Source organism: Cydia amplana, chromosome 6, assembly GCF_948474715.1.
Source record: "Cydia amplana chromosome 6, ilCydAmpl1.1, whole genome shotgun sequence".
Taxonomy (NCBI): Eukaryota; Metazoa; Arthropoda; class Insecta; order Lepidoptera; family Tortricidae; genus Cydia; species Cydia amplana.
The window spans coordinates 9,592,433-9,609,144 of NC_086074.1; the positions used below are offsets into that span (position 1 = coordinate 9,592,433).

At 38.6% G+C, this 16,712-nt stretch overlaps 2 protein-coding genes across 3 annotated transcripts in view; both read right to left on the minus strand.

Annotated features, from left to right (window-relative positions):
- LOC134648835 (nuclear cap-binding protein subunit 3-like) overlaps positions 1-16,712 on the minus strand; it is a 299,957-nt gene that overhangs the window by 261,229 nt on the left and 22,016 nt on the right. The window lies entirely within an intron of this gene.
- Positions 1-16,712, minus strand: part of LOC134648825 (ecdysone-inducible protein E75) — a 168,049-nt gene that overhangs the window by 46,593 nt on the left and 104,744 nt on the right. The window lies entirely within an intron of this gene.

Genomic DNA, 16,712 nt, shown 5'->3' on the forward strand with positions numbered 1-16,712 from the left:
GTTAAACTTGATTATTGACACATGGCGGGTGCTAGCTCACCGGCGTTACGTAACGCCGGATTGAATTTCCAAACATTTCTCTCCGGAATCCAGTTAAAATTTCTCTGGCCTTATGCAGGTTCGAAATGTTTATGTTTCAACCAGGAAACTGATGGTGCTGGCTTACTTTAGTTTTTATTTAAACTATCAATTCAATCTTTTTGAGATAACATTCTACAATATTCATGTTTTTGAGCCTGAAACCGTGACTTGAATGAATTAATCAATCTGGTAGTGGCAGTTGTGTCAATATACCGAAAATTGGCTTGAACAAAAAACCACTTGAAAGCACCATAGAGTGTCTTATATTCCTCATTGAAATGAATCTTCGGCTCAGTCAATACCATTACTGCAACTATAGTCACAGCTTTAGGTAGTTGTCATGTGCAGCGGATAGCGTAATTCGCATGCGTAACGCGTAATGACGGTGCGGGCAGGATTCGCACGGTGCAGGCTGCAGCGTGCGAGCGAGAGGGCGCGAGTTCAATGGTATTTTATATAGTGCACGGGAGTTCTTTCACACCTTAGCCTACCTGCGAATGAGGCACTGAGGCCGTTGAGCCTAGCCACTATCACCACGCACTCATCTTTATAGGTCGCTGCTAGGCAGCGCATTACAGAGCTGTGACTCAACGTTTGCTACGTGTAAAATTGTGAATATGGCCGAATTCCAATTTATGAAAGTGTAACTAATATAAAATAAAAGTATGCGTGAATTATATACTTAACCGTAAATATGTCGTGAGAGCTGTTAAGTATGAGATTAATTGCTATGAAAGCAAAGTAACACCGAGCGAAATTCGTCAATTTTCACATAAAACATAAAAGTTAATTGTCAGCATATGAGTGCGAAACTGGTGTAGGATGTCAACTATCGTTAAAGTTTTGTCTTGATGTAGTGGTTCAAAGTATATTGTTTGAGGTAAGTAATAATAACAATATAATAGATAAACAAAATTATGTATAATAAATAATAGTACTAGGTACAGATGATTCACTCTCTAACAAAACGCGTCTATTACGACAGTTATGGTGGCGCAAGCGCGAGCAGGCGTCCGTTCCGTAGCGGTGCGCGGCAACTACTGTGACTAGACACCAAAATTGGTGTGGGCCGCATGTAGTTGAGGTACTTGTAGCGACGCGACGATATCGCCGAGAGATCCACGCCTGCTGGCCTAGCCAAGGTGACAATCGCTATCGCTTCGACAACGAAACGCTTGGTGTCTCTCTATCACTCTCCCATATTAGTGCGACAGTGACAGTTGCGTTTCGATCGCTACGGAGCGTAAGCGATTGGCATTGGATTATGTATTAAAGCCCTTAAAGGTTAGAAAGTAATGGAAAGGGTCAGTATAAAATAACTCTCTAAGGACAGGGGGAAAAATGTATAAGTACTATGAGGGAAATCCTAACATAAATAATAAGCAGGTCTTACTTATTCCTAAAAAGTTTACATTATAGAGTGATATAAACATTATAAACTTGAATGCGCAGGTATAAAAATCGCAATGGAACCCTAAAGTGAATTGCAAGTGTCATCCACATTACAGTAGTGATGTAACCAGTCTAGATATGCGGCTCACGCGACGCCAGCGCTCAGCGCATGTCAACTATGATCTAGGATTTAAAAATTCGCCGCAGGTGTAGGCAGGGAGGGGCGGTGGACGGGTTTCCGTTGTTTCGCAATAACGCGGGTTCAACGCGCCGGCATAATTGTCGGCGTGCCGTGCGTCGGCGCCGACCCCTTCACTTCTCTAACCGAGTGTACACGTAAACATGATACACTGACCTTTCGATCACTTATTTACTCGACCATACCAAAAGCCACTTTATAGTATTTTTATAGCTTTCACATTATTTTAAACCTTATTTTTAAGAAAATTATAATGTTGTCTCTGCCTTACCCCTCCGGGAAATAGGCGTGATTATATGTAATGTTAAAAATATGTTTGATCTTTTCTGAAGCCACTCTCTGCAGATTGTTGTAACTTTAATAACAAATCAATGTGTTTGTCATGATTTATTCGATATTAAATAGGGATACTATAACAGTGAAGCTTCTATCTAAGCAGTATTCTTTGTTGACAAAGTTTTATCAAGTAGACTCATTAAAGTCATTAACTACAACGTTCGATTCCACTAGCAGATAATGTAGTATTAGTTAAGAAAGGGCAGCCAAGCAATCTAATATTGACTTTGTCTACTGACCCACAAAATAGATAAGAAGAAAGCAAATATAATCAATTAATTGTTGTGGTTTTGACCTCTTTGCTATGATAACTTCCTTCTGGATGATGTGTATTTCATTATAGTACATTAAATGTGTATTGAACCTACAATTACGCTGTTTATAAATATAGCAGTGTTTCCATTACTTATTGGTGAAGTAGACATGGCTTTTAAACTTGACCCAACTTTCACGATAGTTATCAAGACCGTACAGTCAAGTTTGCCCCTTTTAAACAATTTATTCCGAGCTTCGCCTCAAATTCTTAATAAAGACCCCACGAGTATTTTTTGACTCAGTTAAACAACGTTGCATACAATACTTTTTCTACGACCAAGCACATACTTACTTTGAAATAAAATTGTAAATTTAACAAATATTTTTCATTCAAGACAAGAAGTAGCAAAGAATGGAGGGTACGGGCGGGAAAAGAATGAATGAAAAAAAATAACATGTCTATGGTTCACTCATCTGTCAGAGATGACAGTTAAAATTAGGTTGGCAACAATGTATTTCATACAATATTTTTTAAGTGGTCATTACACGAAGTATCGTAAAAGTGCCAAAAAGATACTGCGTGTATGCACAAATGCTTTTTTTAGGAAATAGACTAAAGACTTGTCTTAATAACTATAAGATAGGGGTTTAAAGGTGAGTGCACGACCCTTTAAATGACAAATAAAAGTACGGGAGTAGAAAAAACTTATTAAGAACACATATTGGTGTATTAGCTGCGTTAGACGTTACACAGTGTTACGTGTGTCGTGAAAGCCGGCGCCGATGACCTCTGCGCGAGCGACGACCCTACACGATCCACTTCTTGTTAACACCAACCACGGCTAATAATAATTCAATAACCACTTCTAATGCTAACAAGAAAATAAACGTAATAAACATCGTGCATGCCAGAAAAAATCAGGTCTTTGCAATTAAACAATCATGTTACATACTGGTAACCACTACTTAACGTACCTATATTTATTCTTTGTAGGAAATTAACTAGCTAGTATATACCTTGAGAGAATAAACGTTATGCGACCCTAGAAGACTTTTCATTTTAAAAAAGACCCAGATAACTAATTACATTAATAAAAACAAGAAAACAGTTTACTACTGAATAAAAGTAGTTAGGATCACCTACAAAATATAAATGCAAGGTCAATAAAAAAAAAACGCCAGACGTTTTAAGAGTCATATGATTCGTGGACCTTTAAGGCTAAATATACATTTTTAATATAAACTCGATAACAAAAAAAATCCGTCGGTTATTGTGACTATAATTTAACTCATTAATAAACATTTATTCTGAGTTCATAACGAAGTTGAATATATTAGGTTATAAATGTTATAATACTTATAATATAGATACCTAATGCAGTGCATATCAAACGCGTCAAATAATAAAGCAGGAAGGGAGCTTCTGTTGACTGGCTCCGCACAAAGCGCCACGCCACGCGCCACGTGGCCGTGAATGGACCCGTCTGTATTAACTAGGGGCAGACAAATGTGATATAATAGCAGCATATTTAATCAGGAATGAACGACATTCTATACTGATTGGTAACCGTAACGGAAAATGTCACATTCTCAATCAGTTGCCACATCAAGTGCTTTGCTAAGAATTATTTCACAAACTCTCTTTTCTGTTCGGATTAAAATACATGAATTCAAATGGATACAAAAATTAACATCCGCCAAGCATTTTTATCTCGCACAATTCGAGTGGCTCAGTGAGTGCGTTTCGTAAGCCGTGGTCGATGACTCCGAACGTTCTAGTACATCTCTCCGCAAGTTACGTAACCGCGAGAAAGTTGACATCCGCCAACGTCCAACTGCATTTCCAGCTCGGTTCGAGAACGTTACCTCTTTCATCGACACAATTAACAGACATACCGGAGCTTGACGCCTCAAGTTTAGCAGTGTTAACGTTGCTTCAGAATATTGAAATTTCGGTGTTGTCGATACTTTTACAGAGTGACGATGTTGTTGGAACTGTTGTTAGGCCTCGAGTCAACGATCTGCCGTACCCGTCAATTAGCACCGGCATAACACTAATGGGCGATGAAACCGATTCACGGAATCGCCGGGACATTGTAAACATGTTAACATAAACATCGCGTCAAACGCGTAATAAATGTGATTAACAGCTGTTATTTAATGTAGCAAATGGTTAAAGCATGTTACATTACACGTGGATTATTATTGTTACAGCGTGTTCACGTCACGTAATGTCACTGTCACATTATCACAATCGAGGACATTTTTATATAATTCTGGGTCAATGTACCTCGATGTTTTGTTCGGCTTATCGCGGGCCCTGTTATCGCGTGCTATGTATGTCACTGATATTACTCGCCTTATGTTTGTACAAAGTCAACCGTACAACCTGTAAGTACCTATAGTCAGCTAGGCCATGAAATGAAACATTTTGATTAAATGTCGAAAAGTTTTTAATAAGCGGAATAATTTTAAGCATACCAATTAGTAAAATTTAAATAGTTAGATAATATACCAATTTTATTTTAATGTCAGATCCTGCTGGTTTATAATACCTAATACCTAACTGATTCTTGTTGAAAATATCATAGGAATTTGAATATTCATCATTATTTTTGTGATGTGGTTGCATAACCTTATAGGCAATATGACTACTTTTTTATACCACGACGGCGGCAAACAAGCATGCAGCCCGACTGATATTAAACAGCCCTCGCAACCTTAAGCTATGGGCGCTTGCAACTCTAGTGCAGTTTACATAATGCACATTGCCGACCTTTTTGATAAGTAACAAACAAAAGAATAAAAATATTCTGAACGATTTAAATTTAAATACAAAGAACTAAACTGAACAAAACAAAGTAATAATAATCTAGATTTTATTGTTTTATCGCATTGGCGATGTGCTCAGCGCCCGTCTATTGAAATCCGCCTGAATAGGTGACTGACCTATTCAGAGGTAGATTTTATTTTTATTGTGTTTGTAGATTCGATTCAAGGACGGCGTTTACGTCAGTGGGGTAATCGACTAGCAGCTAAGTTTACTCGCTACACGCGAGTATAACACGTTTTCAGCCTTATCGCGTTCAAATAAAGTTAATTTAGCATACATATTTATAAGTTTTCATAGATATATAACAACTGGATCGCGTCCCGAATTTAAAGGTCAATGATTTCGATTTAATATTATAGTTTAATAATCTCCTTTGTTTATGTGTTATCTAGTATTTTTCGAGGTTGGATTACGGAGGTCAATCACCTCTGTTGAAGAGCGTGTAGATAATGCAGTACAAAGCTGAAGTGGTGTATAGAACGGAGCGACAGTGTCGATGCTAGGCGAACGACAATGCCATGTACGCGGTCATTCACCGCCCCCGCTCCCTGCCACCCTCGCCATTCAGCCACTTTCCAAACACTTTTATGTAAACATCGTGAACGCGTGCAATTTTAGCTGGTAATGCCCGCAGACCCGTTATGGAGAATTCTGGTAGCTCGGCGGACTTGTAAACACGTGCTTCGTAGAAGTTCAAAAAGGTCAGTTAAGTTAAACCATTTCTATTTTTCAATCGCAATTGATTGCTTTATTTCCTTATTGTATCATAGAAATACAATGTATAAGGGCTCATTTAGACGGCGGATATAAGATACCTATGTAAAACAGAAATATACACTTCAAACAGAACATAATGACGACATAACTACAATATTAGGTAGGCATTAGATATACGTACCATGAATATGTCATGTCTATATCGATGTGGGTTAGTGACCACTGGTCACGTTAAACGAACTAGTAGACAGCAATAGGTTCAGACTTCACTGATCAAACAGAGCCCAAATAAAAAGTCAGTCCCTAAAGTCTTTTGCAAAAGTTCTAAATACGTCCCGTATTTTTTTCAGCGAAGAAATAAATGCCAGTGTAGTACTTAAATACGTCTTCGTCAAACAGAACATAATGACGACATAACTACAATATTAGGTAGGTATTAGATATACGTACCATGAATATGTCATGTCTATATCGATGTGGGTTAGTGACCACTGGTCACGTTAAACGAACTAGTAGACAGCAATAGGTTCAGACTTCACTGATCAAACAGAGCCCAAATAAAAAGTCAGTCCCTAAAGTCTTTTGCAAAAGTTCTAAATACGTCCCGTATTTTTTTCAGCGAAGAAATAAATGCCAGTGTAGTACTTAAATACGTACCTACTAGCTACCCTTCCTCCCGCCATTCAGATTAAAACATCTTACTATTTTTGGACCCACTCCCACTACAGTACAGAGCTGGTCATACCTACTCAGAAATGTAAAGTGGATAGGTAAACAGCTCGATTTTGTTTCTAATGTTCCGTGCTGATATTGAAACTAAAGTTGGTATCATATATTTCAATTTCAGAATAGACTCAATGTTGCTTTAGTGTATATGTTTAATTCGTTAGATACCTAAGTGCTCATCAATGCAGGACGTGTCGCAGGCGCCCTATCGTCGCGGGCGCAGCGCAGGATTGTTCACTACAGTTACATAACGGCACCCGAACGTTTCCGCGTTCACGCATTCTGATTGTCTGTTACATTTTCATATTTTTATGTATTTTGGTGCATCTCTTGAGATGCCAAGAAGCCGTGTCATCTTGGCATCTCAAGAGCACCTGCAATAGGTTAACGACTTTGATCATTCCATACAAGTTGAACATGTACAGTTTTCATACATGAAGTATCCAATTTGATTTATAAGTCTATGATTCAAATTAGATCTATCTTAGTTTGTGATCTTACTCGACTTTTGATCTCTTGTTGGGTAATTCTCTTCTTTCATTATCTTTTGACTAGTAGAAGTAGGAGATCAAAAGATTAATTTAGTACAGCCATATGCGACACATCGGTTGTATGGCACAGCCAACAAATGTCGGGTCGGAATTAGTTTCCGCGCCACAGTTACATTAGCCGATATAGGGGAGTCGTGCACGCAGCGCGGCCAACGACCGCGGGAACTTGTAACTACATCCGCGCGCGCGCCGCTGCAACGGCCCAACTGCGGCCGACGCCGCTGGCGCCTACGGCGTTCTAGAAGTACATAGAACAGCGAGCTATGAACCCGTACTCGACAGGGCACAGGCGTTCGCAATGCCGACGGGGCTTCCGCGTTTAAACGTCTTCAGTTTTGTTTATTCTAGTTTAAAAATACTATGACGCTACCCTTTAAAAAGACAATCTTGCTTGAGGTTCGAAAGTTACGCATTGTAAAACTAACTATTTAGTTACATTACAGCTGTACCGATGACGCATTATCGAAGTGACGCACTAATTTTATTACCTTACACTTACATAGATTACATAGTAAGGTACCTATTGATATGACGTAACCTTAATAAAAATATTTCACGCAATCCCATATGACTCAACTAACGGGTGAGTTATTAAAACGACCGATTTGTGATGTTAGTGCGGACATTGTCCTGATATAGTAATATGTAAAAGGTAGGTGTACCAAAACACGTACTGATAAAATGTAACTAAGCTAACAACTTTTTGAAATTACCTAACGTTTAAGTTAATAAAAGTTCAAGCTAGTTTCTCATGAACTTTCGACCGCCCTAGGAGAAAGGCGCTAAGAGTCCTCTTGTTACGTGACGTGACCGCTGGAGTTAGCAAGCGAGGATCGCGATGGAAAAGGAAAATCGCGCGAAGGCACGGAGGTGAGGTGCGGGCGGGGGGAGGGTCCGGGCATTCGCGTGCAGTGGCCTATATGCAGTGCGACGACTCTTCGCCGGGAGCGATGCACTCCAAGTGCATAGTGCCACGTACTCTACAGTCTACGCACACACCGGCGCGCACCTATTTTCCTATTTGCAGCCATGTACTCGTAGGCCGCCGTCGAGTCTCGCTTTAGAAAAATGTTTGCCTCAAACGCTTTTCAGCGCGCTGAAGGAGATTGCTGAAGCTGGAGTTGTAATCAAATATACACACAGGCTTGTTTGGTGTTTTTTTCTTAATAGAGTTGGCAACGACGTGAAACAATAATCAGGTACCTAGTGAATACAAGTAAATTCTAGAACCAGTTAGAAGCACATTTAATATAAGTAAATATATTTCACGTTTTTAAACCTTTTAAGTAGGAACAAAGATGACGGAATACCTAACTAAATTATTTTTCACCTCAGCAGCTCGAACAAGGGTATATTAATTGCTACTTAAAAACAGTAAGCAAAATCGCATTTTGCTCACTGAGTGAGACAAAATGAGCAAAATGCGATTTTGCTCACTCAGTGAGCAAAATGCGGTTTTGCTCGCTGTTTTTAAGTAGCAAAGTACCCTTGTTCGAGCTGCTGAGGTGAAAACTTAATTGTTGGTATATCTTAAGAAAACATGAGTGAATAGAGGTAAGTGATGAAGAAGGAATACATTTTTCGGGTTCTCTAATATGTTCTCACTGCTGAGGTGAAAAGTTTTGTGAACTACACGAGATCAAAGTTATTTACATCTTGTGCGCGTTTGAGTCCCTTACTACGCTCAAGATTCTAAATTAGTATAGAATCTTTCGCTTGCACGGGACTCAAAATAAGCACTCGAAGAAATATCAAACTTTGATCTCTTGTTGAACAAATAACTATTAATGATTATTGGCATAACTCGGAAACGGTCGTTAGATGCATTCATTACACAGGAACCGATATGTATTCAAAACAATTATATAGCCGATTACGTGCACATGCGTAAAAGTGGAACGGATATCAATGCACCGATGGAATATGCATAAAGTGCAATGGAGCGCGGTGACCGCGCCGCCGTGAGCTAACAGGTTCCGCTCTATAAGCGTGTGAACGCATACATCTGACTGGTCGAACGCCTCGCCTCGCAACAACTGGATTACCTACTACACAACACCCCAACTCACCAAAATTTAATCATGCAACACCCTAACTGAAGCCGTCTGTTAAAACATTGTTCCGCATTATTTTTAACGTGGATCGATGAGGCAATATTGCATAATGTTTCAAATTTTGAGAAGTATTATTTACTTATCGAGATTTATTGCATTACTAAGCTCTGGTCATAAATGCAGGAGAGTTAGTGGTGAGTTAGTAAGTAGTTGTGGTCTTCCTCTTTTATTGGAAAAAATCTTGTTGGGTTTGAACACTAGCTTAGACTGACGTATTTCACGTATTGACAGGTTTGCTAGAAATAGAGAAAATAAAAGTAACTGGTGTCTAAATATAAACAAGTGAGGCTCGACGTGCTTATAGTGTAATTAAATACCTAAAGGTGGGGGTAAGCTTTATCTCGAAATACTAAATTGTAAGAAACCGCCTAGCATAGTAATAAAAAAGTAAATCTTAAATATGGCCAAACATATTTAAACTGAATTCACACCAGTTTTTCAGATTTAAATTCGCATTTATCTAATTAGAATTTCGAATAAGTTTCTTTCTCGACGTTCCACATAAACAAATTAAAGATAAGCTAAAAGTGAGTTGAGTTTAGAATAGTTGAGATCAACTATGCTTATAGATGTTAGGTAATTTTAACTGCGTTATGATAATATCCGCGATCGATGGAGGACTGAAGTTCGTTATCTAATTAATAAACATTATTCGCGACGTTATTAAAAACAAGTTCATTAAACTCACCGGCAAGTTGAGCTCGCGTACCCGCGTCCATGTCTTGGCAACTCGAGCAAAGTAGGGTTAGGAGCGGCGCGCGACTGGCGAAGGTTTGGCGCGAAACAGCGAACCTAGCGCGTGGGCCGCTCGCGCATGCGTCCCGTGACGTCAATGGGAGTACCACCCAGATTAATTATACTAATTTAACCACCCCCAGCCCTCAGTATATGCACTAGGTTTCTCTTTCCCTTCCCTGAAATATCACGACATTTCCCACTTGCGCGCGAGCGAATTCCGCTGATATTTTCCTGTTCCTTTTTACACTCTCATGATAAATATAACTCTTGAATGAGATAATAGGTATACGAAAGAAAAAGAGTATATGGATCGTAGGTATAAATAATCAATCACACGACAGAAAAATATTGAAGTAAATACAGATAAAAAAAAAACAAAGTAAGGACGCAGAAGGAAATAAATTCGGTTACATAAGCGAACACAATTTGAGATAGCGGGAGCGGGGCATCTAGTTTGTTGGGAGGGGGTACACCGGGGTATAGGGCAAAGGGTCGTTGGCGTTCATGGCCACGCCACCCTCACCCGTCGCCGCGGCCCGCAGGGTGGTATGCCCGCTTCCGCTATTTTTAGTTCCCGGCTCTGAAGCCTACTTGCTGGGATGGGAGTTTTGCTCACGCAGATGTGGGTAGTTAAGATAAAGTGAATTTTGACATTTTAATCTATACAATAAGTATCTCTTATGATATAGTGTACCTACTTATAATTTACTAGCTGAGGTACCCGGCTTCGCTCAGAGACATGTGATTGTGTGGTAGTTGTAAAAAAATCAAATGGCCCACAATATTCCAGCATATTCCAGAAACATTCGAGAGTGTTCTGGAATATTCCGTAATGATCTGGGATGTTCTTCTTCTGGGTCGTTCTCGAACATTCGAACCTCACGACGGATCTTGCTTTATATACGCCTACCAATGGTAGCTCCGCTCCGACCCTACAAAAAAGGGCTTCGAATGGTCCAGAATATTTCAAAACATTCGAAAGTGTTCTGGAATGTTCCACAATGATCTAGGATGTACTCGAACATTTGAAAACATTCCAGAATATTCTGAAATGCTGTGTAATGTTCTCGGAATCTCTCAAATCTTCTGGACTGTTCTAGAAATGTCTATCCTCCGAGAATTTTTGTAGATATATATTTCATGATCTATTCTGAACTTTCGGTTATTAAGTTAAGGTTCAAAATTCAAAAACAAAACAACTGCTTCTGGGTCTGGGTCTGGGCAAAACTTTCAGCCCTTATATCTTCAAGTGTGCACCCTTCAGGTAAAAACGGGAAACTTCTTCATGGACGAGAGATAGAGGACTACCTACCACACCATATAACTTCCTCGATCGTATCGGGACTCATTTCTGAGTTTGAGCGGCACGCACATTGTACACTTTCTTTTATAATATATATTGATTTGCATATCAGGGTTTATCTAAACCCCAATTATAGTTCGTTTTTTTAGCATTAGAAATAAGGTAAACAATCTTGACGTGTCTTTTTATTGAAAAACACGTTTTAAAAATAAATAATGGCAAATATGTCACAATTATGAATCTAATACGATCATTTATATTCTTCTGCGTTTATAAGTAATAGTTAAGTACTGATTTTTAAAAAGCGTTTTTCAATTAAAAGACGTGTCAAGATCGCTTACCTTCTTTTTAATGCTAAAAAAACGAACTATAGTATCAAACTCAATACTAACAAGTATTCAATTAATGCGAGAAATATTAAGCACCTAGCTACCCTTTTGCGAATCTACCCTTTGAATTTTTATTTAAGTACATTGGTGCATATATCACAGTATCATATCGTTCATCTCCGCTCGGTCCGTTTTATTAGCACATAAGAAAAAATATCATATCAGAACTGATTAATATATTTAATAACATGTTTACGATAGTAGCCAGTAATGTAAAGTATTATATAAAATGTTGAAGCTTTCCACAACAAATAACACTTTAGCTAGGTACCTATTCGATTGTTTTTGTCCTTGACTCATGTTAAACTTCGTCAAATCTTGTATTTTTATATTTTCCTGCTATTTTATACGACTATCTATTATAAAAATGTTGCCAATTAACTCTCGAATTTATACATTAACAAGTAATACATTAACAGCAGAGTTTGGACAGCTAGCGACATCTAGCAGACATATCCGTCGCGAGCTACTCGACACTAGATGGCGCTCGCGCTCCACAAAGTTTCTTGTTTGTTCCGCTACATGCTAAGCCAAAAACGGGGGATCATTAAATGGTTACATTTGGGTTACATATACATGTTATATAACACGTTGACAACAAATTTAAAATATATTAAATTTATCGCTGATATAATATATAAGGTATCGGCCAAAAAGAAGTAAAACCCTTAATAGGAATAGGTATGTAATTTTTAAATATTTTACCGGAATGTATCTCAGTAGATTTCAATTACCGTCTCGTCGTACCTATCTTTCAATAGGGATATACTTACATACATATAGATTATAATTATAAGTTATAAATAAATAATATAATCAGATCCTGTAACCTACCAACTATTTCAATTCAAATTTGAGTAGTGAAGTAGTTTACCTGTCCTGAATTATGGAATCAAACAAAAACAACAAACAAAGAAACTTACCTAACCGAGTTAAAATTTCATGATTCCTGTAATTCGGCGGGGCGGGGGTAGAAAGGGCGGGCTGAGTTCGTTGACCTCGCTCCCTAACCTACTCCGGGGTATTTGGAGCACGTAGGCCGCACTCCCGTCGAGCCAGCATCTAGGTCACTCACTAACTCACTGACTAACGGCTCACTTAATCATCAAGTTAAGTCCCTTACGTCTCAATGCTGTCAAAAGTTCGGCCCAGTTTTGTAAGCAACGAAGCTTGAAATTGGATTTTTGTTATCATGTTTCTGTCTATTGTGACTTTCGGATAAATACAATTTTCATAATCTCTTATTAGTATTACACGTACGTAATTAGATATAATCTTTATTGCTATTGTTGATATCCACATTCAGAGTTCATTGTTTCTAAATACGTTGCGTAGCAAAAATAATATAACAGGGCTAACGTGTTCTAATCGGTCAGGTTTTTTTCAGTTATCACGCGAAAAACTTGACGTTTTCTTTACAACACGTAATGTCCATTGACGTCAATGTAGCACCCATTATTGTTTTGCGTTTATATTGCTTTTTGTTAATTAATTGCTTATTGTGCTATAGTTCAGAGCAGATGATACGACGGTTATATAACCGCTGCAATGAACGTATGGTTATAGCTCTCACTACCTGCCTACATACATTCTCACCTACGTGTGCATAGCAGCTTATTTCATTAACTTGTTTTTACATACTGTACGTTTTCCACTATCATATCAAACGACCGCACAACGGATAGGTATATAAAAACGTAGTACTAACGTTTTGTTTTTATTCCATATTTCGGCTCCCTCTAACTTATAAGGTGATCTCGTTTAAGCTTAACCCCATTCGCTAAAGTGGCTCAAATGTTACGTGACCTACAGACATATCAATAAAAGCGTTTAAAAATCAGAACAAAGAGTCGAGTAAGGATGCGGGCCTACAAAAGAACTACGAAAATGAACCAAAAAATGAGGTAATGGAGACGATTTTGTGGACCGCTTCTACCGGCGGGACCAGGTTATCGGGTTATGAGAATACCGCACGAAAAACTTTTTGACGTCACGCGAAGCAAATAATTATATTTAGCAAATACAATTAAACCTTATGAATGTCCAGTAAGAAGCATTGTCATTTGCAATCCTTAATAATAATCAAAATTATAATTGGACAGTCAATTTTACAATAGATTGAGACCTTCGGTGCTGCAAAATTATCCACACAGCGGTTAAAATTCGACCACAATCCACATAGGATATGCAACGTATGTGTGTTTCTGTAACGGTTGCAATATTCAGTTAAATCTTTCATTATGTTGTTGTGTCGAAACGTTATTGCAATGGGTATTTTCCGCCGAGTGCCTGGACGCGAGGTCCGCGGTATGACGCTAAAGCGGACCAAATTGGGGTCAGGGCGGCGCGTTCGTCGACCTGCGGCCGCCCCCCTCCCCCCCCCTCCCCCCCGCTCTACCTCTGCCGCTCTCTGGTCTTCTCTTCTCAATGCCTCTCGTCTCGGGATTCGTATTACGCATTTATTTTTACATGATTGCATTAGAGATAAGAATGTTAACATTAACACCAATCATCTTAATTGCTTTTGTTCTAGTGTGATATGCTTATAAATTTTGAGGAGTTACATCGATTCCTCATAGATCCCATATTCATCAGAACTGGAGTTTGGCTAAAATGGGACCAATCTGTATATTTTTTTCAATTAAAAAAAAACAAATTCCAGAAAAGCTTGAGAAATGACGGAGTTCGGATGTAACAACATTAAAAATTATTAAATTATACAACGGGACTTAATCGCGTATCTAAGTTTTAAGATTTACCTCCGACGTTTCGAGGACGGCGTTGTCCCCTTGGTCTTGGAGAAGACTGGCTTAAGTTGACATCAGCATCGTCTAACCGCGCGAGTTTTTCGAACTACCCGCACTTGGTCTTGAACGTTTTGCGCACTAGGGATGTCACTCTTAAAACTTAGATACGCGATTAAGTCCCGTTGTATAATTTAATAATGTGTAAAAATCGTGAAAGTTTAAATCAGTGTAACATTAAAAATAATAATTTAAAAAACATACAGCCGAATTTAGAACCTACTTTTGGAATTTTGAAGTCGATAATGTCATCATTTTAGACAACTAGTTGCCTATAATGTTACACCTACATGATACGGGCAGGTACTTACACTTATATCAAAACCCAGTGCCTACATATTTATTATACTGGGCTTATAGGTATAACCATTATACATTATCATAAAAAATACATTAAACATACGTTATAACCTTATTTTTTACTATACAGCCTTGGTTGTCTTTAGAAGAAGACCCCGACCAGGCTTTAACCTCGCGGGATTTACTTTCGATATCACTTCAACTGTAGGTACTGTACTGATAAATATTTTTAAGAATTTATTTATATGTGCTTGTAATAAGTAAAATGTTTTTAAGTTGAAATAAATTAGTTTTTTGGAAAAAATATCTGCTACTAAGTAAGTACAGTAACCGTTAACAGTTACGGCAATAACGTTTAATATCAGAAAACAGAACGATCTTTGGAAATCATCTTTCATTAATAAAATAACGTTAGCCAGATATAGCGTAAGTATATTATAAAATAGTTTGACGTCACAGGGACGGATTTAGTGATTTAAAAACGGTTATTTATTATGTACGAGGGCCGGGTCGGTAAGCATGACCCATTTGCGAGAGGTGAACGCTCGCGGGGCCTTGATCGCAATACCGAGCGCCGCCCGCGCCCCGCCCCGCCCCGCGCCGCCACCGCGCTAACGTCACACTTTTATAAACCAAACCAACTCAAATATGTATATGTATTATGTATAAGTATACTAGTAAAGTGTGCTAGCCAGATGAGATATGAAGTTTTACTCGTTTTAGTTTTCAATGGTGAGCGACACGACGGCTGTCAGCACATTGCTTTACCTATGTTATTCTCACCATATTAACCATCCGTGGCGGCGCGTCCATAAAAGCCGATTCCCACCGGCTTGCCTGTTTTTGGACGTTTGAGCAGAGTTCTAAAGGAAATATGTAAGCCAAATTGCTTGCCTACGGATATGTTTGACGCGCCGCCACTGTTAACTATTGACTTGATTTTCATCCTGAGATAAGTTTTATACTAACATAAATCTTATATAACATTTTAAAAATTATTGTGCAAGGTTAATACTAATAAAACCCAAACAAGAACATGCTATAATTCTTCAAATTATCCGAATATATTCGGAACATTATATATTGATAAGATAAGACATTACTAAAAAAATTGCGTGGCAACTCTACGAGCTTTGCGTTACGTTTTTGCTACGAAGTTACTACTACTTTCATTATAGAGTTTATCTATATAAAATCAGTTATTATATCAGACAATAGAACATTAGTCGTACTATTTGAACGACCGATATCCGGTTATGTATGGATGACTAATACTTTAATAAGTAAGCTAAAGAAAAGTATTAATTATTATGTTATAAGAATTTGCTACTTATTTTTCAGTACTAGACAAAGGATTTGCACTGCAAGTCTTTGGCACCTATTCAAAAATCTTTTTGGTCCAAATGGCAAAGCAACAGTGAGAATGTAAGTCAGGTGTTATGTAAACGTATACCTATTATTAGTAAGAGTAAGGTAGCGTGTCTATGTAGTGGTATTGGTGAGATCTAGAAACTTCCAGAGGGCTCGCTTACTCCCTCTGTATATTGCGTTAAGAGGAAAAGAGACGAACGAGCTCGCCGTGGTGTGCGTGCGTGTAGTTACACTTACTAAGTGTTGCGAAAAGAGTAGAGTTGCTCGCATGTAGGCAGGTGCCGCGGGTGAGAGCAAGACGGCTGTATGTCCCAAGGCTCCGCGTAGATTATTATTAGAGTATCGGCGCTAGGTTATTCTGAGGCGACCTAGATAGCGCGGGGCCGTTGACCGCGGGCCCTCGGAGCGCGAGCGGCCTCCAAAATAAAATGGCATTCAGCGATGGGCTATACTTGCGAAACGATCGCGTTCGCTGCGAGCGCGCGCGAACCTAACCAGATTGCGTTATGCAAATTTAAACATCATCTCAATCATTATTACTATTACGTCTGATCTAAATGAAAATATCATTTTTAGTCTCATTGTATCGACGTTAAATTTTTA